At 55.4% G+C, this 25,268-nt stretch overlaps 1 protein-coding gene across 45 annotated transcripts in view; it reads left to right on the forward strand.

Annotated features, from left to right (window-relative positions):
• GRM4 (glutamate metabotropic receptor 4) overlaps positions 1-25,268 on the forward strand; it is a 135,895-nt gene that overhangs the window by 68,239 nt on the left and 42,388 nt on the right. The window contains exon 1 of one of the 45 annotated variants that reach the window (XM_078000160.1): positions 6,510-6,645. The exons of the other annotated variants lie outside the window; for them this stretch is intronic. The gene's annotated coding sequence lies outside the window, so the exon portion shown is untranslated. Of the gene's footprint in view, positions 1-6,509; positions 6,646-25,268 lie in introns of those variants that run through there. 45 annotated transcript variants of the gene reach the window in all.

A 25,268-nucleotide genomic window follows, 5' to 3' on the forward strand; every position in this document is an offset into this window, starting at 1 on the left:
ACAGGGACACACAGGTATGCCCATGTACACACAGCCTGGGGGGACAGGAGAGGCATGGGACAGGGGTGCGGTCTGGGCATTGTGTTTTGGCTGAAGGTAAGCCTATTGTTTACTTTTTTAAAAATCAACATCTGATCAAGTATTGGGTGGTTAGAAAAAATAAAGTCTACTCAAGATTTTTTAAAAGGACTTCATGATCTAGAAAACTAAAATTTGCTATTATGTGAAGGCCTTCAGCATGGGGCACTCCTGTCCTGGCAGAGGTGCCCCTCACAGTGCCTGCCACGCCCCATGCACCATCTGCACCTCCCTGAGGTCCTGGCTTCCTGCTTGACTGGGCCTCCCACGTCCCCAAACTTCCAAGGCCACCCCATGCCAGTGTGCAACAGCCTACGGGGGCCTGGCCAGGGCAGGTTAGGCAGCTAGATCTCCCCGCACAACCCAATAAATGAAATTTGATTTGGAGGAACATCTTTTAGAAGGTGAAAAGAAAGGGAGAGAGAGAGCTGCACTCCAGCTGGCCAAATTGAAACCAGAATCGAGCGGCCGGTAGAAAGAGGCCGCTGTACCTTGTAGCCTAATCCCTGCGAAAGATTAAAGATGTCTTTGGCTGTATATTGTATTGATTCGTCCTCTGAAGTATAAATCATCTGTGAGTTGCTCAGAGGAGCGCCGGGGAGGGGAGTGGCGGGGAGAGCGTGCTGGCCAGGCTGGGATGCATGTTGGAATTGTGGTGAGCAAGTCCTAGGTGCCAACTGTGTGCTGGGCTCTGGGTCCTTCAGAGGAGCATGACTATGCCCATTTTATAGATGGGGAAATGGAGGCCAGAGGGGGCGGGTCACTTTCCCAAGGCCACAGAGCCAGAACACGGAGGAGCTGGGTTGGGAACCTGGCTCTGTCCTTCAGGTGGGGAGCCCATAGGTGGCACCTGGAGTGGCTCAATACTGACTGGGCCACTGGCACCAGGCCTAAAGGAAGTCCTGACACTGGCATTCCCCACCTCCACCCTTGTCCACACATGCTCTGGGCAATCCTGTGGCCCTTGACTGAGCCCTGCCTGGACCAGACGCCCCCTGTGAGTATTACAGATCCTGGTAATGACCATGCAGCGAAGTGCAACACCGGCGGGCTAGGTGTTTTGTCCCCATTTTGCAGATGGGAGAACTTAGCCTCAGAGCAGTGATGTGGCTTGCCTAGGGTCACACAGCCTGGTGCCGGAGCAGGACTTGGAGCTAGGGCTGTCAGGCCAGGCACTCTACCTACATGCCCTGTCTTCTCCAGCTGGCATTGCAGAAGTGGCGGCAGGTGCATAAGAGGTCAGGCTCCTTCAGGCAGACCTGTGCCCTGGCTCAGACGCTGACTGGCTGTGCGATCTTGGGAAAGTCATTTCGTCTTTCTGGGCTCAGTTTCTTATCTGTGAAATGGGAATAAAGCAGGATATAAGAGTAAAATATGCGGCTGGGCACAGTGGCTCACACCTGTAATCCCAGCACTTTGGGAGGCCGAGGCAGGCAGATCATGAGATCGGGAGTTCGAGACCAGCTTGGCCAACATGGTGAAATGCCGTCTCTACTAAAAATGCTAAAATTAGTTGGGCACGGTGGCACGAGCCTGTAATCCCAGCTACTTGGGAGGCTGAGGCAGGAGGATCGCTTGAACCTGGGAGGTGGAGGTTGCAGTGAGCCAAGATCATGCAACTGCACTCCAGCCTGGGTGACAGAGCAAGAATCCGTCTTTAAAAAAAAAAAAAAAAAAAAAGAGGAATGAAATGTGCTCCTGGCACATGCCGGCAGGAGCTCAGGAATGCGCACCAGAGGGTTTGTCAGGGTCTGGCTGTCTGGGTCCCAGCCCTACCTGGGGCCTGGCTAGTCCTGGGAGGCCTGGGAAGTGCTGGGCCCCGTGCTGTGCCCTAACTGGGAATACAGGTGTGTCCAGGGACGGGGCTAGAGACAAAACTACAGGAGCCCAGCCTAGCTTGGTTCTTAGGGGATGGCTGGTCTGGTGGGGAGAGGGCAGCAAGGTGAACTCCAAAGGCAGCTAGGCCAGGACGTGTGTGTGTGCGTGTATGTGTGCATGTGTGTGTGCATGTGTGTGTGTCTGTGTGTGTGTCTGTGTAGGGGTGTGTGTCTGGGAAGTTCTGGTCATGTGACTGGCAAGCCTGCCTTGGTGGGGGTATCTGTAGACCGGGTCTGTGTGTGTGTGGGGGGGTTGTCTGTGTGTGTGTGTGTGTGTGTGCGGGCACGTGTGGACCTTCTGGCTGCAGCCAGGACTCCCTCCTCCCTGTCAAGGCCGAGGCTGCACCAGGGAAAGGCAAGGAGACTGCCCTTCCCTCGCGGGCTCCTCTGCGGCATCACCAGGGCGGGATTAGACATGCAGAGCAGGCCCCGCCTGGGCTCTGGAGATAACGCCAGTGAGTCACCGAGGAGGGAGAAAGGCAGGCAGTGGCAAGCGGGTGGCACAGACGTGGGCACAGATGTGGTAGGTTTTTTTTTTTTTTGAGACGGAGTCTCGCCCTGTCACCCAGGCTGGAGTGCTGTGGCGTGATCTCAGCTCACTGCAACCTTCACCTCCTGGATTCAAACGATTCTCCTGCCTCAGCCTCCCAAGTAGCTGGGACTACAGGCGTGCGCCACCATGCCTGGCTAATTTTTGTATTTTTAGTAGAGATGGGGTTTCACAATGTTGGCCCGGTTGGTCTTGAACCCCTGATCTCAGGTGATCCACCTGCCTTGGCCTCCCAAAGTGCTGGGATTACAGGCATGAGCCACCGTGCCTGCCTTTTTTTTTTTTTTGGAGATGGGGTCTCACCCTCTTGCCCAGGCTGGAGTGCAGTGGTACAATCACAGCTCATTGGAGCCTCAACCTCCCAGGATCAAGCAATCCTCCTGCCTCAGCCTCCCAAGTAGCTGGAACCACAGGCATATACCACCATGTTTGGCTAATTTTTTTTTTTTTTCATTTTTTGTAGGGGTGGGGTCTCACCATGTTGCGTGGGCTGGCCTCAAACTTCTGGGCTCAAGTGATCCACCCACCTCCATCTCCCAAAGTGCTGGGATTATAGGCATGAACCACTGCACCTGGCCCAGGCCTGTTTTAAGTGCTTTGTACATATTACCTCATTTAGCTCTCAAGACAGCTCCATTATACCAATGGCTAAACAGAGGCTCAGAGAGGTTAAGTAAGTCCCATGAGGCCACACAGCAGGGCAGGATTAGAATCTGGCAGATACTCTCCCTAGCCACTGAACTTACCCTCTGTGGTGCATGGGGCAGGAAGTCCTATCCACGGGGTCACCCAGGAGTTTGTCTCTAGTCCTTTCAGGTAAGTGCGTCTAGCATGTCTGGGTATATCTGTGCCTCAAGGGTGGAAACAAGATGGCCTCTCTGGGTGTGGCAGGAAGGAGTGTGGGGGGCTTGGCCTGCTCCTTGGAGGATGTCTCATTCCTTGAACAGCAGGAAATTCTGAGGCCCTACCTCTTGGCTGTGTTGCTGTGCCCTCCATTGATATTCCAGAGATGTGGGTGAGTCAAGCTGTTGCTGGATCTGACCTCTAGCTCCGACTCCCAGGGCTGAGCATCAGACTTGCATGTAGATGGCCTCTGTCAGCACAGTGGCATGGCACGGCTGACAGCCCACTGAGGAGACAGTGCTTGGGCAGCAGGAGGCCCGGGCTGGGCAGCTCCTCGTCCAGTGGGCTGTGAGACTCTCTGCATGTGGCATCCCTGGCTGTAAATGGAGCACCCCATCTACGGAGGCTCCACGGGGATGAGGTGAAAATCTGTGCAGCCAGAGCCAAGGGAGCTGGCACCACTTGCATTAAGGGTGCCTGTTCCGCTGCCCCTCCTCACTTTCCGGCCTTGCCTCCTTCCGCGCCTCTCCCTCGCTCTTGCCACACCAGCTATCTTGCAGCTCCTCAAATGTTCCAGGCACGAGCCCACCTCAGGGCCTTTGCGCGGGCTGGTCCTCCTGGGGGAAAGCTGCTCCTGCATATCCACGCAGCCCGCATTCTTGGTGTCTTCAGGTGTCTTCTCGGATGTCTCCCTTCAGAGAGGCCTCTGAACAGCCTATCTGAAACAGCCCCTGCCTCAGTCCTACTCTCCAGTCCCCGTACCCTGCTCTGTTTTTCTTTATAGCAGCAGACTAATACCTTTTTATTTGTTTGTGTATTGTCCACCAAGGCAGAGATTTTAATCTGTTTTGTTCTCTGCTGCATCTCCAGCATCTGGCACAGCCCTGGCACATAGTAGTTGCTCAATAAATGCTTGTTGAATGAATGGTTAATTGCAAAATCCAGCCCCCAACTACTCACTTCTTCTTTAGCTCTCTTCCCAACCCTAGACCTAGAAGTTGCTCTCCCAGCCTACAAAGGGGCAAACTGAGGCTGACAGAGTGTAGGCATTGGGGGTGAGGCCAGGCTAACCTGGGACCTCCACCTCCTGCCCCACTGAGCTCCCTGGCTGTTCCCCTTCCTCTCTCTGCTGACTCACTGAAGACAGAAATCCATTCCTGGAGACATAAGGGAGGGAGCAGGAACTCGGGGCCTGTCAGCAGCTGCGTCAGGTGAACTGTGGGGTGCGCCTCGTGCCATTCCTCACTGCTGGCCTTGGGTGCTTCATCCTGCAGTGCTGCTGCCCCCGGGGGCAGGAAGGGAAAGTGGCTCAGTCCTCCACCAGCTTGAATCTCCAGCTGGCCAGAGCTTCCTAGATTTATTTCGCCCTGTGCTGTGCCCTGTGCCCTCCCTTGCACATAGAGGACCACAGCATAGCATATGACTCTGTAGAGTGAAATGTGAGTGAACAGACGACCAGCCCTGTTCCCTGGGCACGTTCCAGCCCCGGTGTGAGACAGAGACAGGCTGCAGGCCCTGCTCTCAGGCCCTTTTGGTGGGCATGAGAGGAGCCATGCACAGCCAGCCCTAGCACCTGCCCTGCACACAGTAGGTGCTCAGCAGAGCCTGCCTGAATAAGTAAAAAAAAGGGATGTGGTGATGTGTCCATTGAAGTGAAGACACAAACCCTAGGGCTGTGGGGGCTCCAGCCCAGCCAGGCTGGGCAGTCAAGCAGGGCTTGGAGGAGGTGTATTTGGACAAGAGGAGGAAGGAAAGGACACGCCAGGTGGGAGAACAGTAGGAACAAAAGCCTGGAGGTGGGAATGAACAGGCAGACGGAAGCGATGAGAGGCCTGGGTTGGAGCTCCTGTGGCCGTGGGGTGGGGAGGGGATAGGGAGCCATCTGAGGTGGGGCCGAGGAGAGTTTCTTTTAGGCCAACACCGCATGTTGAAATGTTTCGGCTGGCTTGGCTGACCATCTCCACTTGTCGGGCCCAACTCGCTCAGGGCCCTGAGGGGTCCCCTTGCCATTGAGGCTCAGAGCCAAGGCCCTTCTCCTTGCAGGCGCCCCTCACCTGCCCTGTCCCAAACAGAGCTGAGCTCCTTGGTGGAGCAGGCGGTGGTGGAGTTTTTCCCTCGAAGGCTCCCTGGGAAGCCCCTTCAGGTGGGCCACAGTACCTGCTGACCCTTCCTTCTGTCCCCGCCCCACTGACGGCTCCAGAGGCCAGGGAGGGACAGGACCCCACCTAGCTCTGTGCCCCCCGCCCTCCCTCGCACATAGCAGGGCCTCAGCACACGCTACAGAATGAAGAGTGAACAGATGACCAGCCCTGTTCCCTGGGCCGCCTCCTCTTACCTGTGACAGGAGTGGGTACAGTAGCCCGCCTCTGAGGTCCAGCTGGCACGGACAGGCTGTGTTCTCGCCCTCCATGGCCTTGGCTCTAGGCATCCTTCATGAGAGCAAAGACCTGTTCCCCACAATTTGGGCTCATCCTGAAGACACCCTCAGACACCCACTGAAAACTACTTGTTTAGAATGTGTCTGTCAGAGGAATGCCAGAAAGAAAGCTTCGAGCAAGGCCGAAAGAAATAGGAGTGGATGTCAGCGCTGACCCCTCAGGGCTTGGCGTTTTGGTTCAGGAATGATCGGGGCCAACTGCATGGTGGCAGTGCCTGGAGTGTGTAACCTTCCCACCTCATCAGATGAACCATGGTCAAAATGAGCAGGGAGCAGGGGTTTGAGTGGGGGTAGAAGCAGGGAGGGGTGCTGCTGCTGGCTTTAGCTTGTATCCGAGTATCAGATGACTTTTAGCAGCTTCAAAGGGAGAGGCCTCTGGACTGTTCCACCAGCTGCCTCCTGGGACCAAGGGACCCTGCAGCCCAAGGCTGAGCACTCTGCCCTCTGACGTTGCGTTTTCCCAGGATGAGGGGGAGTGGGCCCCACCCTGCAGCAGAACCTCCCATTCTAACTTATCAACCAGGCCGTTCTAGACCCGAGACCCATCTTGCCTTCCGTTGCCCTTGTACGCCACCTATCACTTTGCTGCGGGTGGAAATTAAGTGGACCTGGCATGGGCGCCCCCTGCCAAGCCATGAGACCCACCACTCGCCAGCTGGGTCCCCTTGCTGGGGCTTGGAGATTGGCAAGGTGTTGTTGTTAATGTGACTGCTCGTGATTGCCAGGTCAGTCTCCGTTCCGTTGTGAAGATGAACCACGCGTTTGCTTGGTGCGCCTCGGGGACTGCGCCTGTCTGCTTGGATTCCTCTGCCACTCTGACCTGTGCAGGGCCTGACGCCTCTGCATTTGTAAGTCCCCAGGTTGGTGTCGCCGGGCCTGCTGCTTTTCTTTCAGTGCAGCCACTTTTCCTGGCTCCCTCTGCCTGATGCGCTTGTCCAGACGGGGACATGCTCCCGTCTGCATTCGCCTCTAAGCTTGATGGGAATGACAGGAGGAAGACGTCAGATGCTGAGCCCTTTTTCTCTGAATTTGCATCTCTTCCCTCCTGACGGGAAGCAACGTTTTCTTTCACAGCCTCCTTTGTGGAATGTGTTTGAAGATTCCTTTGGGGTTTGAAAAAATTCCCTTTGCCGGTGGCAGCCCCTTTGTGGCTTTGGCCTTCTGAATCCGGTCCTTTTCCCCAGTGATGCAGGAGAATAGAGTGGCCAAGAGCCCAGACACTGGGGCAGACGGCGTGGCTTCAAATCTGGCTCTGCCATCATGAGTTGTGCTACCCTAAACAGTCCCCGAGGGGCCCTGTGCCTCAGTTTCCACCTTTGTCAAACAAGGATAGTAATAGTCCTTCCCTTACAGCTTGTTGTGAGGTTAAATGCACGCATAGCTATAAAGCGCTTGCCGGGTGGACCGGGCACTGCACCGAGCACTGGTGCTCCCGAAGGCATTAGTTGTTTTCCTTCTTAACCAGAGAACAGGAGCAGGGCAGGGGGCCCTGGGCTGGGAGGCGGACTGAGTTCTGGTCCCGGCTCTTGTCCCTGGGCGGCTGTGTGACTTTAGGCTGGTAACCTTCCCTCTCTGAGCCTCAGCTTTATTGACAGCATGCAGCCAACATATCAGGGGACCTCTGAGTCCCCCAAGGCACAGGTCTTCACATCCCTCACTGACTTCTCGTGGCTTTCCTGTCTCACTTTGCCACATGGAGGGTCAAGCACCACAGTTGGTCTCTGGCTTCCTGTGTGTCTTGTTTTTGGACCCAGGCAGGAGCCCACAGAGTAGCTACTTCCAAAGCAGCCTGCTGCTCCCTAACTCCTCTGGCCTCTGATTTTTTTTTTGATGTTTTTGACAAATCTCTCAACTGGAACCCCATTGTCTTCAAGCTCATTTTCTTCTGTTGTTTCTTTTTTTTTTTTTTTTTTTTTTGAGACAGAGTCTCGCTTAGTCGCCCAGGCTGGAGTGCAATGGTGCGATCTCAGCTCACTGCAAGCTCCGCCTCCCGGGTTCACGCCATTCTCCTGCCTCAGCCTCCCGAGTAGCTGGGACTACAGGCGCCCACCACCTCGCCCGGCTAGTTTTTTGCATTTTTAGTAGAGACGGGGTTTCACCGTGTTAGCCAGGATGGTCTCGATCTCCTGACCTCGTGATCCGCCCGCCTCGGCCTCCCAAAGTGCTGGGATTACAGGCGTGAGCCACCGCGCCCGGCTCTTCTGTTGTTTCTTTCTCCTCACTGAGCCTGTTCACTCAGAACACACTGGGGTCTGTCCCCCAAGCTCCCACTGGACAGGGACCCTTCCAGTGTCTTCCCTTGGCTAAAGGGCAAGTGGTGAAGGCTGCTGCCCTGCTCACCCCTGCTCGGGTTTGGGCCTTGACTTTCAGGAAAGCATCTTCACCTGTTTGCTGACCCTGGACTTCGGCCTGCTTTCCTGGCTGGGGTGGGGTTCTTGGAACTCCAGGTCCTCACTCTGAGCTCCTTGGAGATGTGGCTGAGATAAACCCCATCTGCCTTTTCCTCTGCATCTCTGGAGGGACCTGTGAACCCACCATTTCCTTCCCTGTCTCACATTCGCCACCCAGCACTTCCCACCTCAGGCCTACATGGGCCCACCGAGTGCCCTGGGGCGGGTGGGAATGTCCAGCAGCCTGAGTCCCAGTCTCAGCCCCACCCTCCACCACTATGTGACCCTACACGATTCACTTCTCCCTGAGCCTCTGGTTTTTCATTTGTAAGACCAAAAACGGACTGTGTGCCTTCCTCAGTGGGCTCATGTATGTGGGCATGAATGGTATATGTGGACATTTCTGCCTTGATATTCCATGTTCCCCAACCTGGTCCCTCTTCCTTCTTCCCAGAGCCTTTGAGCCTGAACAGACTCAGCCTCCCATGCCAGCCTCACAGCCAGCCTGGCCTGGCCTGTGTACAGACCCCTGAGGCTCCTTGTGTGTAATACACACATTTTGAGGCCATGTTCACGAACTATCATGACAGATGCTGCTCCCCGGCCCCAGCCTCAGCCCCTGCACAGAAACCCTGAGCATTGTCCCCACTGTAGAGGAGGTGACTGCAGCCCAGGGTGCCCAGGGGCTTGCCTGGGCCCTCCCAGCTTGTCAGGGCAGAGCTGGGCTTTGTAGCCAGTTCTGTGTGACTCCGAAACTGGCCCTTGCTCTGGAGCTCGAAGGTGGGAAGATGGAGTCCTCCTTTTAAGTGGGGAATTTGGTTCCCTTCATCTGGCCTTCCCCAGGGAAGCACTGGTGGGCTTGTCAGATGGGCAGGCCTCAGAAGGCCCTGCCCCACGGAGGCCAGCAGTTCTAGGGCTAGGGAGGAAAGAGGTAGGGATGGGGGCAGGGTAATCTCCAAGGGTCCCTGGTTTCCCCACCTGGTGTGAAGCTTGGAAGACCTTGGCATGGTAAGTGTGTGTGTGTGTGTGTGTGTGTGTGTGTGAGAGAGAGAGAGAGACAGACAGACAGACAGAGAGGGAGAGAAGAGAGAAGTGGGTCAGGAGCCCTCAAGTCACATGTGACTCCCACATGACCATGTATGGGCCGTGAGGGGCCCTTTCTCAAAGTGGTCTGGGAGGGCTGAATCCCCTGGCAGCCACTTCTCTGGTGCTGGCTCCCCTCGTGCTTCTGGGACTTTCAGGGACTCAGAAGGTGGAACCCGGGCCTCCAAATCCCACAGACCTGCCCAGGGGTATGGCTGGTGAGGAGGGGCGTGGCCATTTTTTCCTTCTGCCCTCCAGCCTTTGCATCCCTTTCCTCCACAGTAATTCATTCATCTGCAGAATGAATATTTATTGAGCACTGACTGTATGCCAGGCATTGGACCAGGACACTGGGGTACGGCCGTGGACTAAGTAGATGAAGCTCCTGGCCTTGTGGGGCTCACACTTGGGGAGAGGGCAGGAGGAACTTGCAGTGAATAAGCAAACACATCACTGTATAATTATAATTTGAGATACCAGCTGTGAAAGATGCAGCTCTGAAGAGGAACAAAGCAGTGTAAGTGGACAGAGAGGGGCAAGTAGGGGAGACTCTTCCCTGCAAGGTTGACGGACTTTCGGTCCTCACCCTGGCTTTCTGCAGGGGTGACTTTTGGCACATCCCCAGCTGCAGCAAGGGCACTAGCCAGGTGGAGATCTGTGGGAAGAGGGCCCCAGGAAGGGAAACTGGCATGTGCAAAGACCCTGAGGTGGTGCCTGCCTGGCATTTGGAGAATAACCAGGAGGCAGGGGCAGAGTGAGTGAGGCAGGGAGACATACGGGCAGAGGAGGGCAAATTGCATGGGGCCCTGGGGGGCCCTGTGAGGACTTTGGCTTTTGTACTGGGTGAGCTGGGAGCCGTTGGAGGGTCAGGAGCAGAGGAGGGTCGTGACCCCTCTGGCTATTGTGCAGGGAATAGAGTGGGACCTTGGGCCAGTGTGGAGGCCACTGTAGTCCAGGCAAGAAGTGACAATGGCCTGGACCAGGGGTGGGGGTGGTGAGAAGGGACAGATTTGGGGTGTATTTGAAGTCTGGGCCCACTGGCCTTGCTTCTGGGTTGCCTGTGGCCAGAGGGCTGGAGGGTGAGGGGTCACCAGGCCAGGCACAGTGCTCCTGGCTTCAGTACCATGGATAGTGAGTCTGCCCCGAGGTCAGCTGCTTGCGAAGTCCTGGTTGGCTCCAGCCCAACCAAGGGCCCCTTTTTGGGCCAGTCTTATGGATGCTGAGTGGGTCTTCATGTGTGAAGTTCAGTTCCTTCCCCTTGGTTTTGTTACCAGTTTCTTTTTTAGCTATACATGTTTATTTCTGGGCACTGCTGCGAATTCTTTTTGGGACAAGGCAGGTCTGAATGCGACAATGAAGCTGGGATGAGAGGTTTGGAGCAGTTGTCTCCAAAAATCTCTTGTGTCTCTGGCTAAACTGTTGTTGCAGGGAGGGGAAGGCCAGGCAGGATGGGGGAGGGGAGGCTGCCTTGAGAAGCAGTGATGGGAGAGACCTCCACGGGAGGTGGGCCTGTCCCAGGGTGGCGGGGGGCTGTCCTGGCTGTGTGCCTCCCTTCTGAGAGTCAGGAGGGGCAGCCTTCCTGAAAGAGCAGCAGGTGACGTGAGTCGAGTGGGCTGGCCCTGGCAGAGAGTGCTTTCCCCGGCCTGCCAGACTTGCCTTGTGTCCATGGACGAGCCATTATTCCTCACTGGCTGTTGGTTTCTCCACCTGTAATATGGGTACAGCTGTATTCCGACTTCGCTGGTTATTGTAAGAATTACAGAGATAGGAATTAGCCAACAGAAAGGCCTAGTGAGAGCTGTTGGGAGTGAGGGGCTACCTCTGAGGCCTCAGACCCAGGGGAGTGCCTGGGCCTCTTCCTGGTGGGGGTTCTCCCAGCCTCCCGCTGTGACTGTCCTCTCCTCTCTCCCTCACTTACATGCTGCATTATATCTGTGCCCCATTTTGCGGTAGACAGAATGATCATATGGATATTCTATGCAAATTCTGCTTTTTAATGAGCCAGAAGGAAAGCTAACGACTCTTGCAGACGTCTTGGGGCCCCAGGGAGGCCTTGGGATATGGGGAGGAGAGGAAGCAGGACAAAGTGACAAGTAAGAGGAGAAGAGGGAGGGAGGGTGGAGAGTGAACAGAGGGCCATGCAGTAGGGGCTGCGGAGGGGTGCAGGAGAGGGGACAGTGGAGGCCCTGTGACCATCTCCCCAAGCCTCCGTGCCCACCCCGTTTTACAGGTAGGAAACAGGCTGAGAGCAGAGGCTACTTGTCAGGGCACCCCAGAAGGCAGGAAGCAGAGAGGAGGGCCAGATAGAAAGGTGGAGGCGGGAAAGAAGATGGGGTGGAGGAAGGGAAGGTGGAGGCTGCAGCACTGGGTTCTGGCTGGTGGGCTCGGTTTCCTTATCTGTGAAATGGTTGTAATACCTAGGACCTGGTTGTACTGGAAGGAGCTCAGACTTCAACATGTAGAAAGGTTACTTGACTGGGAGTGCTGCGTGAACATGAGGGGCTGTGCAATGACGGGAGAAAGTGTGTATTGTGGGGAGACAGAGAAGAGGCAGAAGGTGGGCAAGAGAGAATGGGGGAAGACGGGAAGCACAGAGGAACAGCAGCTGGAGATGGGGCCAGGAGCCTTCCGGACAGTAGGTCAAGTGTTAATTAATTAACCACCTAACTAGCGTGTTCATTCCTTTGTTCATTCTCTTGTCCCTATTGTTGGCTTCACAGATGGATGGCAGCTCCACGAGGGCAGGCTTATCTGTCCTATTCCTGGTGGTACCCACAGAATCTAGGACAGCTCCTGGCACTGGGGGTTGCTGAGTCGGTGACAGTGACTGCTCTGTGCCTGGCAGTGTGTGGATCCAGGGCCCAGCAGTGGCCACTGCTGGAGTCAGAGGCTGGTGGGTGCAGAGGCATCTAGTCCAGTAACTTTCATTCACTGTGCTAAGTGCAGTGATTGAGACATTGAGATTGTTATAAGCGCCCAGGGGAGGAGGAGCTTGGGGATACCCATAAAAGCTTCCTGGAGGAGGGGGCCTGAGCTGAATCCTTAAGAATAGATGGAGCTGACTTGAAGAAAAGAGTCTGGGAAGGTGAATTAGACATCAAAGGCAGAGCAAAGAGTCTGTCTAAAGGCTCCGACGTATGTTGGAAACTGCAGATGCTGTTAGAGGTGGGGGTGGGAGAGGAGGCTGGGAGTGGATGAAGTCAGTCCTGCAGAGCCCTTCAGGACAGGCTGAGGACTGGACTTGGTCCTGAGGGAGGTGAGAGCCACTGAAGGTGTGAGGGATGGGAGTGACCGGGTGGGACTAGAGTTTCGGTGGAAAGTTGTAAGGGCCAGGCTGGGCAGCCTGAGGTTTGTGTGGCAGGTGTGGGGCTGTGGTCTGGAAGGACGGTGTCGACAGAAGTGGGGGTGCGCCATGAATTAGGGCCTGAGGGATGAGGTATGGGTGGACCTGCGCCAGGGACACTGCGCCAGGGACATCTGGGGCTCCTGAGCCAGCCTGAGAGGGGCCTGGGCAGAATGTGTGAGCACAGCACGTGCTGGTCAGCCTCGGGCAAATCCTGGCCCCTCTCTGGTTTAGATCAGAAACGAGCTTTCAAGTCTGGGCAGCTGCACCCTACCCCCGGGGACATGTGGGACATGTGGGGAAATATGTGGGGCACTTTGGATTATCACAATGACTTGAGTGTCTAGTCCCTTGTACTGTAACATGGGACAGTCCCACACTGTGAAAAGTTGTCCCACCCCAAATGTCTGTTGAGAAAAACTTGCAGACGCTACCCACCCCTCCCCCAGCTCCAACTACAGCATACAGGAAGAGCCCCTGCCTCCTGCCCTTGCTCCCCAAGGCTCTCCTGACCCTACTCAAGGCTGCTCCCAGGATCCAGGCCTGGAATCCCTTTTCCCTCCCTACGTGGTTCCTGTCTCCCATCCCCCATGACCCCCATCTGGCCAAGCAGGCCCCCAAGCTTTGAGGCTCCAAGCCTTTTCCCAACAGTGCTGAGAGCCTGGGGGAGTTTTTTGGGGTGAGGACTTCTTCAGCTCAGGGCTCACATCTGGGCCCCAGCCCCCAGCATCTGCCCATCAGCTTTGCCAACCTGAGTCCTCACAGCCCAGTGTCTCAAGAAGACTTCTCCTGCTGCCCTGGGTGAGGCTGGTCCCTGCTGCCGTGCTCACTTCGGGAAGGCATCCTCTCACCAGTCCCTCCACCAAGGCCAGCTGACACGTCCACCTTCTTGGTCCCCCCTCCCTGGCGTGGACCAGCAGCCTCATTTTCCAGCTGAAGAAGCTTGGTGGAGTGAAGGGATCATCTGGTTATATCCAGTGCTGGGGCTTGACCCAGTCCCCCGGTTTTCTGTATTTCTTGCTATTCTGCCACCAAAAGGAGTGGCCTGCAGGAGCCAGAGCCGGGCTCTTTGCCACCCCTCCCTCCTGGCCTGGCCTGAAGAGGAGGGGCAAGGGCTAGCTCAGGAGAAGGGTCCAGGGGGACTTCATTACCCAATGCCTACTTGTGGCAGTGGGTGGGTGGGAGGGGGCGCCGAGCCTGCTGCTGGCAGGGAGGCATGCTTGGCCTGCCTGCGTAATTACATCTCAGCATTTCATTTTGCTTGTCAGTTTCCACTTCCAAGGGATGTGGGCTCCTAAATATTTCATCCCAGCCTGCACTGTCTGTTCTTCTCTGGCCAAACCACATGCCCAGCTGCTGGCCTCTAACCCTGGCCAGGCCCTACTGCTGGCCTGACTGTGCCTCGAGGTCATCTTCCCCATGCCTCTCTCTGCCCCAACACAGGGTCTCTGCCACCAGCCCAGTGCTGGCTCCCATTCCCAGGGTATCTGGGGTGAACAGACTGGGGAGACAACATTGTTGGAAACTAGGTTCATTTCAACTATCGTCGGTTGAGCATGCTACACTCTGCTGGAAACTGGGCGGTTAGAAACGGGAAAGACACAGTCTGCCCTTGAAGGGGCTCATGGGCTGATGGAGGAAACCAACAATAATAGTATAATAATAATAAACACTTCCTGAGCACCAATGTGCCAGGAACTGTTCTAAGTACCTTATGTATATTAACTTGCTTATTCTTCACACTTTGTTATGTGGAGACAAGGCTCAGAGAGATTAAGGAACTTGTCCAAAGTCACACAGCTGAGAAGTAGCAGAGCTGGGATTTGAACCTGAAGCAGGCCAGTTCCAAAACTGACCACAGCACAAAGTGGAGGATGGCAAGTGGCAGTGGAGAGGAGCAGGCAGGCACGATGAGCTCCCACTGTGGCAAAGGGCTGGGATATTTCATGTGGGAAGAGGCAGAGAAGTGGGGCCCTAGGCTGGAGAGAGCTGAGCAGATAGAGACGTGGGAAGGGCATTTCTGGCAGAGGGACCAGCACTGGGAAAGGCTCTAGCGGGGAACGTTCTGGCTGAGTTGGAGAAAGTGGTCCTGCTGTGGTAGAGGTGAAGTGAGGCGGAGGAGACGACTGGAAGGTGAGATGTGACCTCCTCCACCAGAGTGTCACTGGAGTTGGGGAAGATGGGAAGAAACTTGGGGGTCTTGTCCTGTGAGTGGCTCCTCCAGTATCCTCAGCCACACTCCACGGTGTCCCGGCCTTGACCGTGGCCTGAGGCGGGCACAGAGCCGTGCAGTCAGGCTGAGGGCCCTGTTCGCCACAGCCCCACCACACTGCCCACGGGTTGGACCAGGACATGACCTCGGCAGGGACCCTGACCCACACTAGCAGTCTCGAGTCTGGCTCCCGGTTGGCCTCCCACTGCTGTGTGAGCCTTGGGCAGACTCCCTTCCCTTCATGAACTGAACCCAAGAAATGGGTGGGATTCGCTCATCAGTGAATGCTGGGCACAGCCACTGAGGGTGGGGACAGCAGACCTGGGGTAGGGGCCTCTGGAGGGCTTTGGGTGGCGGCCACGAACCAGCCATCTCTTCGTGTCCTGCCTCATCCAGGCCCCTCCTGCCCCATCCAGGCCCCTCCTGCCACCATCTGCCTCCAAACACCATGGCTTCCCTTTTCTATTATTTTTCTGCCTTTCTTGCTTCAGAGGTGTTTTGCCTAAGTGGGTTTGTGTTAAGACATTAAGTCGATCACTCAGCAAATTTCCCTCTGCTCAGAGCCTAGCGCCATGAATAATGCAGCTCTGAGCCACGCCGCCTGCGCTGCCCAGCGGCCTCCTGTCAGGGGGACGGCAGGGCTCAGCTCTGAGATGTTGAGCCCCACAGCTGCCCTGGCAGGTCCTCCAAGGCCTGCATCCTCCTCCACACCCCAAAATATCCCCTAGGGGCTGAGCCTGTCCACAGGTGATCTGCTCTAGTCCTCACTGTAACCCTGCTGTGTCTGGGGGACGGAGTTCATACCATACCATTTCACAGAAGGGGAAATGGAGGGTTGGAGAGGGGGCAACGTGGCTTTCATCGTGAAGCAGTAGGTGGTTGAGATGGGACATGGCCCTGTCTGTGGCCAGACTCTGCCTCCTCATGTCACACCAGTCCAGCTCTCGTATGTCTGTGTCCCCCTCTTCTGCCCCGTTGGTGCCCCTGCACCCCGAGATCCAGCCCCGTTCTCCCGGCAGGGGCAGGGACGGGCGGGAATGGAGAGCCTGGTGGCATAGGGTGGGGTTTCAGAGGCAAAAGGACGGCTTTGCCTCAATGTGCCGGCCACAGAGCTGCTCCATGAATAGCCGTGCTGTCCCCTCCGTCCAATTGCTGGACCACAGGCCCCTCCATGGTCACCTTAGCCAGTGAGGACCAGGCCAAGGGAGGAGGTGCTAATTGTGCTGAAGTGTGGCTGGGCCCCCAAACGACGTGAGGGATGTGAGCTTCTGCCAGGCCCTGGTGCATGCTAGGGCCTCGCAGGGCCTTTCTGGGAAAGGATTGAGGCTAATTGGGGCATTCACTGGGGAGACTTAGCGAGGAGGCCTTTCTCAGTTAAGAAGAGATGGGCTGGAGGGGTGCTTTGTGCACGTGCGGTGACCGTGTGAGAGCCGCCAGGCGGTGTGAGGGTGGGGGTGCAGACGCGTCGTGGTGGGCACTGCCTGCTTGTGCTTGGTGGAGCAGGGTTGGCCAGGTCAGGCAGGGTTGTTGTATGTGACTGTCCAGGGTGACCTGTGTCTGCGTGTGGTGTATCTGTGACTCTGTGTGGGGTTATGTGTATCTGTGTGTGGTGCGTATCTGACTGTGTATGGTGACGTGTGGATGTTTCTGCATGTGGTATGATGGTGTGTGTGTCTGTGGTGTGTATGTGACTGTGTGTGTATCTGTGGGGAGTGATGTGTGGGTGTGTCTGTGTGGTGTGTAGTGATGTGTGTGTATCTGTGTGGTATGTGTATCTGTGTGGAGTGATGTGTGGTGTATCTGTGTGGTGATGCGTGGGGGTGTGAATCTGGTGAAGTGTGGGTGTGTGTCTGTGTGTGGTGTGTATCTGTGTGGTATGTATCTGTGTGGTGACATGTGTGTGATGTGTATCTGCTGATGTATGGGTGTGTGTGGTGCATATCTGTGTGGTGACATGTGTGTGGTGTGTATCTGATGATGTGTGTGTGTGTGTGTCTGTGTGGTGATGTGGGGGGGGTGTGTGTGGTATGTATCTGTGTGGCGATATGTGGTGGTGTGTGTGTGTGGTATGTAGCTGTGTGGTGATGTGGGTGTATGCCTATCTGTGTGGCAATGTGTGTGTGTGGTGTGTATCTGTGTGGTGATGTGTGGGTATGTGTCTGTGTGGGGTGTGTATCTGTGTGGTGATTTGTGGGTTTGTATCTGTGTGGTGGTATGTGGTTATTGTGGGTGTGTGTGGTGTGTATTTGTGTGGTGATGTGTGGGTGTGTGTGGTGTGTATCTGTGGTGATGTGTGTGTGTGTCTGTGATGTATATCTGTGTGGTGATATGTGTGTGTGGTGTGTATCTGTGTGGTGTATGGTGTGTGTGTGGCGATGTATGGGTGTTTGTGTGGTGTGTATCTGTGTGGTGATGTGTGTGTGTGGTGTATATCTGTGTGGTGTGTGGTGATGGTGTGTGTGTGTGGTGTGTATCTGTATGGTGATGTATAGGTGTGTGTGTGGTGTGTATCTGTGTGGTGATGTGTGTATCTGTGTGTGGTGTGTAGTGTAGTGTAGTGATGTGTAGGGCTGTGTGGTGTGTATTTGGTGATGGTGTGTGTGGTGTGTATCTGTGTGGTGATGTGTGTGTTTGTGGTGTGTATCTCTGCGGTGATCTGTGTGTGTGTGTGGTGTGTATCTGTGTGGTTTGTTTGTGTGGTGTTTATCTGTGTGATGTGTGTGTGTGATGTGTATCTCTTGGTGATGTGTGTGTGGTGTGTATCTGTATGGTGATGTGTGTGTGTTTGTGGTGTGTATCTCTGTGGCGTGTGTGTGGGGAGTATCTGTGTGGTGATGTGTGTCTGTGTGGTCTTTATCTGTGTGATGTGTGTGTGTGGGGAGTATCTGTGTGGTGATGTGTGTCTGTGTGGTGTTTGTCTGTGTGATGTGTGTGTGTGGTGTGTATCTCTGTGGCGATGTGTGTGTGGTGTGTATCTGTGTGGTGATGTGTGTGTGTGGTGTGTATCTCTGTGGTGATATGTGTGTGGTGTGTATCTGTGTGATGTGTATGTGTGGTGTGTATCTCTGTGGTGATGTGTGTGTGGTGTGTATCTCTGTGGTGATGTGTGTTTGTGGTGTGTATCTTTGTGGTGATGTGTGTGTGGTGTGTATCTGTGTGATGTGTGTGTGTGGTGTGTATCTCTGTGGTGATGTGTGTGTGTGGTGTTTATCTGTGTGATGTGTGTGTGTGGTTGTCTGTGGTGATGTGTGTGTGTGGTGTGTATCTCTGTGGTGATGTGTGTGTGTGGTGTGTATCTGTGTGATGTGTGTGTGTTTATGGTGTGTATCTCTGTGGTGTGTGTGTGGTGTATATCTGTGTGGTAATGTATGTGTTTGGTGATATCTGTGTGATGTGTGTGTGGTGTGTATCTGTGTGGTGATGTGTGTTTGTGGTGTGTATCTGTGGTGATGTGTGTGTGTGGTGTGTATCTGTGGTGATGTGTGTGTGTGGGGTGTATCTCTGTGGTGATGTGTGTGTGGTGTGTATCTGTGTGATGTGTGTGTGGTGTGTATCTGTGGTGATGTGTGTGTGGTGTGTATCTGTGTGATGTGTGTGTGTTTATGGTGTGTATCTCTGTGGTGTGTGTGTGGTGTATATCTGTGTGGGGATGTGTGTGTGTGGTGTATATCTGTGTGATGTGTGTGTGGTGTGTATCTGTGTGGTGATGTGTGTGTGTGGTGTGTATCTGTGTGATGTGTGTGTGTAGTGTGTATCTCTGTGGTGATGTGTGTGTGGTGTGTATCTGTGTGATGTGTGTGTGTGGTGTGTATCTCTGTGGTGATGTGTGTGTGGTGTGTATCTGTGTGATGTGTGTGTGGTGTGTATCTCTGTGGTGATGTGTGTGTGGTGTGTATCTCTGTGGTGATGTGTGTGTGGTGTGTATCTGTGTGATGTGTGTGTGTTTATGGTGTGTATCTCTGTGGTGTGTGTGTGGTGTATATCTGTGTGGGGATGTATGTGTGTGGTGTATATCTGTGTGATGTGTGTGTGGTGTGTATCTGTGGTGATGTGTGTGTGTGGTGTGTATCTCTATGGTGATGTGTGTGTGGTGTGTATCTGTGGTGATGTGTGTGTGTGGTGTGTATCTCTGTGGTGATGTGTGTGTGTGGTGTGTATCTCTGTGGTGATGTGTGTGTGGTGTGTATCTGTGTGGTGATGTGAGTGTGTAGTGTGTATCTGTGTGGTGATGTATGTGGTGTGTATCTGTGTGGTGATGTGTAGGTGTGTGTCTGTGTGTGGCTAGGGGTTGTCTGAAGTTATAATTGGGTGCAAATGTGTCAGGTTGGGGATTTACGTGACTTGTGTGCCCAGGTTTGTGGGTGTGTATGTGGAGGATGTGATGGGATTGGGTGTGGTGTGTGTGTTTGTGCGAGGCTATGTGGTGACTGGGTGAGCCTGTGTGGCTGTGGGACTATGGGATCTGTGACTGTGTCAGTGTGTGCATGTGGCCCTGTGCCCGTCTTTGTGGCTGTGAGGCTGTACGAGGTTCTTACTGGGTCTATAAGTGTGATGGGAGCTGTGTCCCTGGTGAGTGTGTGTGACCGTGAGACTTTGTGAGCTTGTGGTGGTGCATTGCCGTGTGTGTGTGTGGCTGGGGTGTGGTGGGGCTGTTGAGAGCCTTCAGGAGGGAAAGGATGTGTGTGCTGCCTTGGACAATCCTGGTGCCCTGGTCCCCGCCTCTATGGACCTCTCCAGCCCTGGGTCCTGGGTCCTGGCCTGACTGAGTGATGGGGCCCCTGTCCTCCGAGCTCCTGCCGTCCTGCCTCAGCAGCCCCACCCCCCTAGGCCTTGCTCCCTCCCCAGAGGCGTTGACTCCTGGGGGCAGACCTGCACAAACACCACTACACTGGGCCCTCACACTAGCCCTATCAGGTGAAGTTTAAACCATCAACTGTCACCTGTCTTCAGGCAGGGCTCTTGTGACCCGGTCCCTTTGCATAGCCAGCATGCAGTTTTCTTCACTTGCTCATCCTTTGCAGGCTGATTTCCCAGGCACTCACGGTAAGGAATTGATGTCTTGGTGGAGAAAGTAAAATCCCAGCAGAAGGCAGGACAGAGGGAGACGTCCAGGTGCATGTGGGTACCCACCCCACGCGTGTGGACGCTGAGCACGGAGTATCACTGTGGACCAGAGCAAAGTAGATGCCAGGCTCAAATGGGGTGTCCAGTGCCTGAGCATGTAAGGAGGTGGCAGCTCAGAGGGGAGGTCACCGAGGGGATGGGAGCGTGTGAACAGGTGCAGGTGCCCACCTCCAACTCTTACAGAGCCTCTGCCCTCACGCCCATGCTGGCAGCTCCTGCCAAGCTGTCCCCTCAAAAACCTGTCAGTCAGGAACTCAGTTCTCCATTCGTCCAGCAAATGTGGATTACCGCTGTCCTGGGCAGGCCCTGCACGGGTCCTGGGCTCCGTAAGGCCCCAAGCAGAAAGACAGGCCCCAGGAAGATAAATGCAGCCCAGCCAGGGAAGAACTGGGTAGGGAGCCAGAGGGTGGCTGAGCAGCTGAGGTGGGGGCGCTCCTGGCTGAGGGAGCAGCATGTGCAGAGGCCTGTTGGGGGCACAGATGTGGCCAGATGGGTGGATCCTGGTGGGGACTGGGGTGGTCCTGGATGTTGCAGTAAACCCAAGTTCACTGGGTACATCAGGGAGACCCTCCTGGGAGGAGATGCAGGCGCTTAGGGTCACACACACACACACACACACACACACACACACACACACACACACACAGGGGGCCACCAAGGGTTGTAAAGCTGGGAGTGTGTTGGGCGGCTGGAGACTGATGAGCTGGGGAGCGGGGTCACAAGCAGGAGCAGACAGGTGGGGGTGACAGGTGACGGGAACCAGGCCTGGCCCTCTGTACAGTCCCAGACCCAGCCGGAGCCAGCCCAGTCCTCGTGTGTCTCGCACCCAGCTCACTCGCCAGCAGCCGCATGGGGAGGGCCTTTGCTGGGGCCTGGTGTCCTTCTTACCTTGAAACCCCCTCTGGCCATAGAATTGCTGCCTGGGCTCCATTATTTACATTCAGGCTTTGCTCCCAGCTGAAAACAAAAGTAGCAGTCACCAGCCACCAAGCCCTCTGAGCAGCTATTTCTGGTCCCCTTCCTGAGAGCTGGTTTGGGGAAGGGCCTGGCTTTGGGAGTCAGAAGGAAGGAGGGGTGTGTGTGTGTGTGTGTGTGTGTGTGTACGCCCATGAGGGTCCAGGGGTAGCTTCCAGCCTCTGTCCTCTCCTCTGTCCTCCCCTACGGGAACCGGGGGGACCTGCTCTCCTGCCCCTGTCCTTGTGTGTAACTCCCTACCCCCTACCCCGCTGGAAATTGCTGCCTTCACATTTTGCCATAATGTAGATTTTTCCACTTGAATTCCTAGGGTTTATCTTTTCATTGTTTTCCTCTCTTTTTAAATTAAAAAAAAATTTTTTTTAAGGAAAAGAGAAAGCGAGGATGTGCGTATGTCTCTGCTGGCCTCAGGGCCGGCTGGCTGGGCCCCGAGAGGCCAGGCCTGGAGACCAGAGGGAGCTGGCTCAGGGCTCTGGAGGAGGATTTTTCTCCTTCCTTGTCTGGAGCCGAGCGTCCACCGTGATAGCCTGGGGGACCCCTGACTGTCTCCCCACAGCAGGGAGTGGGGGGGCACAAGCCAGCTCCTCTCACAGGAGGCCTTTTCTTTTCAGCCCGCCCAGGCTGGCTGCACCAGTGGGCACATCCCACAAGTGGCGGGCAGGGGTGGGTCCTTGAAGGCAGGGGATCTGGAGGCTGTTTGAGGGGTGGCCTTGCAGGATGACGGGAGGACTTTTTGAGACAGGTGGGGTGGGGAGAGCCATGCCAGGGAGGATGGGGAAGGGCTGCAAGGAGAGCGTCCCGGGCACAGTGGGGGCTCAGAGGGTCCTGCCACGGTCAGACCTCCTGTAAACCTAAGCTCACCTCAGGCTCGGACAATCCCAGGTGGTGCAGGACAGAAGTGTGAATTCATTTAGCAGCACATCCCACCTCACTTGAAGGTAAGTGGGATTTACAAGTTCCAAAGTGTTCTCAATTCCTGGGGTCTCAGGCAAGGCAGCAGCTCCTAGAGAACAGTCAGACCTGAGTTCAGATCCAGCCTCTGCCTCTCCAGTTGCATGGCCCAGCCCAAGCCTCCCTGTTCTCCAGGGCGAATCCAGGTGGACTGAGGGGATGCAGCCCCCTGTCTCCATCCAGCACGTCATGCTGCTGCTGTCCTCTGCACCGATTCCAGGATGTTTACGGTTCCTTCCCACCCTGGGACGCAAGCTGCATGGCGTCAGGGCTCTGTCCTCTGCAGGGCTGCATCCCAGTGTCTCACACCATGCCCAGCATATAGGAGACACTCAGTACACATCTGTGGGCTCCATGAAGGGAAAGTGGTGGCAGCAGGCAGGCAGGTGATGTGAGGGGCCTGTACTTCCCTGAAGATGTGCCTGCAGATGCTCAATAAATGTGGGCTGCTGAAGAATGGTGCTTAGGGGTCGTGCAGTGGGGGTGGGGCTCCAGGGGGCCCTTCCTCTGCCACCTGCCTGCTCAGGCTGACCCGGAGCACTGTCCCCTTGCGCTTCTGCTCAGGGTGATGGCTCTTCCTTCTGGTTTTGCTTCCCCAGCGAGACTGAGAGCTCCTGAGGAAGGAGTCTTACTCAATATCATTTCTTAGGGACCGACTGTGCCAGGAACTGAGCAGGGCACTGGAAGGAAGGAGGAAGGGAGGGAGGAAGGGAGGGAGGAAGGGAGGGAGGAAGGGATGAAGGGAGGAAGAAAGGGAGGGAGGAAAGGAGGGAGAGAGGAAGGAAGGGAGGAAGGGACAGAGGGAGGGAGGAAGAAAGGGAGGGAGGGAGGAAGAAAGGGAGGGAGGGAGGAAGAAAGGGAGGGAGGGAGGGAGAGAGGAAGGGAGGGAGGGAGGGAGTGAAGGAAGGAGAAAGGGAGAGAGGAAGGAAGAAGGGAGAGAGTAAGGGAGGGAGGGAGTGAAGGAAGGAGAAAGGGAGAGAGAAAGGAAGATGGGAGAGAGGAAGGAAGATGGGAAAGAAGGAAGGAAGAGAGGAAGAAAGGAAGAAAGGACACAGACCTGACCCTGACCTTGGCAAGTACAGCTGGAGGTGGACATTGACACAGATATGTCAGCTGGGCCTGGAGACCACCAGGAAAGGTCACCAGACCACAGATGGAAAGGACGGAGAGACTGAAAAATACGACAGGAAACTGATACCAAGTTTCACCCACGAAGTCTCTAGTTCATGTTAACGTGGGGATGCCTGAAGCCTGGGGTGGTGAGGGTTCCAGCTCACACCCCCGGAGGGCTGGCCAGGTGAGAGCCTGCTCTCACGGGAAGATGGGATTTCAGGAACCACATGGCTGGGAGGAGAGAGGCAGGCAGCCCCAGGCAGGCGGGTGTGGAGGAAGGTGGAGGAAGGCAGGCAGCCTCCCTGTGGAAGCCCTTGGGCCAGCTGCGGCCTTGCAGCCCATTTCACAGATGAACACAGGGAGACTCCGGTGTGCCCTGCTGTGTTCTCTGTCAGGCGACCCCACATGAGGACCGCAGCGCCCTTGCTGTCACCCATGTCTAAAAGTTGTGTCCAGCTGGGGTTCTGTGGCCCAGATTTGCTGAGTAGTCCCATGTTGCCACATCTGCTTGATCCTGATTATTTTTTAAAGAAATAAAATGTGGATTGAGTCGGAACCTTCTTCAGTCCTGTTCCTCTCTTCTCCCTCCAGGTAACCATGATTCTGAAAGGTGGCAGGTTCCCTTCCTGTCCTTGTTTAGTCACTCAACAAATATTTTGGAGCACCTACTGTGTGCCAGACAGTGTTCTAGGCACCGGGCAGAGTGTGATGAAGACAATGGACAAAGTCTCTTGCCCTCATGCAGCCTTTTCTCATATATGTAGAGCAAATATATATGTGTCTTCATAAATATTATATGTGGTCTTTAGATTTTACATAAATGGGACAGATTCTGCTGCAACTTGCTTTTGTCCGTCAATTTTACGATTTCAGGATTTATCATGCTGACACATGAGAACTCTTATTCGTCTTAACTCCATAATAGCCCATTGGGCAAACACACCACAGTTTATTCATTCTTCTGTTATAAAACATTTAGGTTATTCCCATTTTTTTGCAGTTTCAGGCAGTGCTGTGTTGCGTGACTTCGTGTGGGTCTCCTATGCCCACATGCGGGGGTTTCCCTGGGGACGAGTGTGGATGGGGAAGCACTGGCCTGGAGGCAGCCAGCGCGTTCAGCTTTACTAGATGCTGCCATGTGGTTCTGCAGAGGGTTCCGATGGACACGCCTTGATCAGGTGTCCAGCTGCCTTGTACTAAAGGCGGGCCCCGAGGGATGGGGCCAAGCATAAGTCAGTTTTGATGGGTGGGACAGCCCAGGGAGAAGAGGAGGTGTGGAGCCTGGGCGGGCTGGGGAGGAGGCACAGAGCTGGGAGATTCAGCGGTTCCTGCTGGAAAGCAGTCAGGCGCTGGCCTGGATCCCAAACTTCCCAGTGCAGTGGTGAGAGCCTCGTCTGGAGGTGGCTCTGCCCCTGCTACTGTGCGCCCCTGGGCAAGGCCTCTCTGGCCTCCATCTCCTCACTCTCCATCCAGCTCGGGCCAGGAGGTCTCCAAGGTCCCTACGGACTTGATATGCTCAGATTTTCTTGGCAAGTGGCTGTGGCTTCCTGCCCCTGGCCGGCGAGCAGAGGCACCAGCTTGGCCGGGATGGCAGAGCTTGCAGCTGGCAAGTGGCAGTCGGGTGTTTGTCAGCAGCCTGGGCTGCTGGGGTCCTGGCAGGAGGCTGGGCAGGGGCTTGCCAAGGGGAACCTGGGAGAGCCAAGGAGGCCATGGGGACACCCAGCCTTCTTCATCTGTGTCCCCCTCCCCATATGGTCCTATGCCTGGAGCCTGAGGAGTAGAGGGCCCCAGTCTCTGCCCTGAGATACGGAGCGGGCTTGTTCCCTGAGGGCTTTGTGGGCTTTAATTTGACTATATCTACTCTCAGTATGGACCCATGGATTCTTATTTTATTCAATGAGAGAGGCTGGGGGAAGGGCACAGGGTGAGGAGGCATGCCCCTCCCTGGGGGAGAGGTTTGAAACACGCATCTGCGGGAGTGTTAGCCATGTGGCCCAGGGGCTGGGCACAGGGATGGCTGGTGGGCTTGGTGTGACTTTGGGTCTGTAGCAGCGTGGCCTGGAATGCACAGGGTGGGCCGTGGTGATGGTGGACGTTGATCTGTGCCAGTGCGTGCATTCTGTGACTGTGTGGACACATGTGTGCACACATGTACACGAACCCACCTAAACAGAGGCTGCAGAAGAGGCTCTGGCTCGTGAAACACTGCCCCTTTATTCTCAGTGGCTGCTGCGAAGTCATTGCTTTGCAAGAAAAGGGAACTGTCCAGGAGTGGGAGGGGCTGCAGGAAAT

The sequence above is a fragment of the Macaca mulatta genome, chromosome 4 (assembly GCF_049350105.2).
Source record: "Macaca mulatta isolate MMU2019108-1 chromosome 4, T2T-MMU8v2.0, whole genome shotgun sequence".
Classification (NCBI taxonomy): domain Eukaryota; kingdom Metazoa; phylum Chordata; class Mammalia; order Primates; family Cercopithecidae; genus Macaca; species Macaca mulatta.